Below are 2,893 nucleotides of genomic sequence, written 5' to 3'. Positions count from 1 at the left end.
ATAATAAATATTCTGCAGAGCTGGCTATGTTGCCAAAAGTAATTCACTTTATTTGTCCAATAAGTGCTCAAATATATATTAAGGCAAGAATAAAATAAAAAGTAAAAAAAAAATAGGTATATTAAAAGACATATAAACACTAAAAACAGCAATGGTTCATTATATTAAAATATTAAAACTTTCAAGAAACTGTTAATATACTGTTATATTAACTATGTTACTATATTCAGACCCTAATTAGAATATTGATAGAACTGTCTTTAAAGATATTCATAAGATACTCATTAGAATATTTATAGAACTATGATAGTGATATTTATAATATCATAGTATAATACATTACTATTTTCATGTCATTATCATTAAAACATATATATATAGGATTTCATTTATAAGACCATGATTCAAGACAATCAGAATATTATTAGCTAGGGGCTATAAATAGTATAATTATTCTGATAATTATATCTGTATTCTGTTTATATGGCTTTATACTATTTATAGCACTACCATTGGAATATTTGTAAAGTTTTTAATTTTTTAATAAACACATATTTTACAAAAAAAAATAATTCTCAGCCTGGGCTTCTAAGGAATTTGATTTGGCCAATTTTTTAATGGATGTGTGATATTGAATAAAACATATTGCAACCGACCCACCACATTTTAAAAAGCTATTACATTACAATACATTAAACATTAAATAACATTAGAATATCCACACAATTATAAAACAGATAATAAATTATTATAGTTACGAGAGGGCAAAAAGAATGGCAAACAACCTACAGCCATAATATCCGCGCTGGTTCAAACTTCACGCTCATCTGAGGTTCTGGTGGTGGATCAGGTCTTCTCGGATAAGGACGCTAAACTGTAGGCCCAGTGTACACAATAGGCTCGTGTGCACTTTAAAGAACCCAGTACATCCTTCAAAAAGATAAGGGGGTTACCCCGGTATACTGGTCTCTATGCCTCATAACATTAATTAAATCTGTATTATAACATTCAAAAGATAATCATTATAATATTCATAAGAATCTCAGAATATTCATAAGAATGACAGCGTGTTCATTTGATTATCACGTGGGACTATCCTGTGCAGCAGATCCTTATCCGACAATTTAACAGATACTAATCGGAGTATTAAATCTGTATTATAACATTCATAAGATAATCATTATAATATTCATAAGAATCTCATTAGAATATTCATAAGAATGGCAGCGTGTTCATTGGATTATCACGTGGATATCTTGTGCAGTAGATCTTTATCGGACAATTCAATAGATACTAATCAGCGTGTTCGTCTTTACTGGTTAATAATTGAAATCATTATCTACAAATTGTTATTGGTGGTCATCTTCATAAACGTAGATTAAACATCATAAAATGTCAATTGTCGCAATTAAGCAAAACATGTGGGAGAGTAACGGCCCTACTCGTGGGCCTAATCTATAACATCTTACATGTAGACTATTCCTGCACATTTTATTATCTTACGATTTTAGTGTATATATTCTATCCATATGCTGCGTCTCGCATCCCATCGATCTCGCTTTATTTTTGCCTCAATGCTGACGCATTGACATTTTTATCGACGCATAGGCCTGCTGATTATTGTTTATGAACCATATAAATCGATTGATTGATTGATTGATTCAGTCAGTCGCCTTTTTCTCCTTTTGTATCTGGTCCTAGAGTATAGACCTAGCTTGTATTTTTCGAATTCTATTTCTCTTAAATCGCACTATACAGTAGTTAAAAAACTTAACATTCATCCCGAAAAAATATTGAGACTAAACCAGAATGGAACTAGTAGGTATTTGATAAATGATGATTCTGTTGTGCAATTTAAGTAACCTTTAACTTGTGTATTGAATAATTTTTTTTTTGTTATGGATGATGTGCTTTTGTTGTTAAATTTGTAAATGTGTAGTAGGCTTATGCCAGTTGAAATTACATTTCTGTTTTATATGAATGGACAATAAAGAATTATTAAGTATTGAGAATAGAAAAAAAATGATGCAATGATTACGTAATAGCTACAGTTAATAATATACTCTGATGAACAGAAATAGAATAATCAAGAAATCATTAGCCTAAAATATGAGGCCTATTTGAAATTACACTATTAATAGTTATAAAATGGGTCAACTTCTATGGAAACCCAATAAACTTTGACGAATTTAGAAGGTAGGATTTGGAAAAGTAATCTATCAGATCATGAGAGCTATCTACAAATGTCAAGACTCGAATTCAAACTGCTTGGCTTGTTTGACGCGATTAGAAACATCAGTTTTATCCAACAGGACAATCAACAAAGTCCAACGATGAGAATAGACAACATCATGCAGGAAACTAGCACTCGAGGAGGATGCCAAGAGTAATGTTCTGAACTGAACAGGGGCGGATCCAGTGGGGAGGGGGTGGGTGGGGAGTGCCCCCCTCCCCCGTCAATCACGCCGAAAAATAAAAAAGAGGGAGAAAAAATTGAGGAGAGTGTGTTTTGTTAGCCATTATTACGAAATGTAGTACCCAGCTATAGAATAGCTATCCATGCTCAATGGTCAGCCGGCTAGGGCCACCGGCCCTTAGGGGCCCCTTCGGTGCCCCTACCCATAGGGTCCTTGCTCTACAGCACCCTGATCCAAAAGGAATTTGTTATACATAACAGCATAATGTGTCTCTGACATCGACTGTAGGACATTTATCATATCAGTCCAGTGGGACCCCCCTACATTTATCAACATGTTTAACAAATGGAGATAAAAAATTCAAATTTTAAGTCTGAATGAGTGCCATTTTCGGGCATCTAGAGGTGCCATAATCATAATTTGCTTTGCGACTCCCAGCATAAAATACGGTAGACTATTATTATAGGTCCTTGATT

This window comes from Anneissia japonica, unplaced genomic scaffold (assembly GCF_011630105.1).
Source record: "Anneissia japonica isolate Jap-2015-1 unplaced genomic scaffold, ASM1163010v1 scaffold287790_len634930_cov199, whole genome shotgun sequence".
Classification (NCBI taxonomy): domain Eukaryota; kingdom Metazoa; phylum Echinodermata; class Crinoidea; order Comatulida; family Comatulidae; genus Anneissia; species Anneissia japonica.
The sequence above is the reverse complement of the archived record's forward strand: the minus strand, read 5'-3'. Positions refer to the sequence as shown.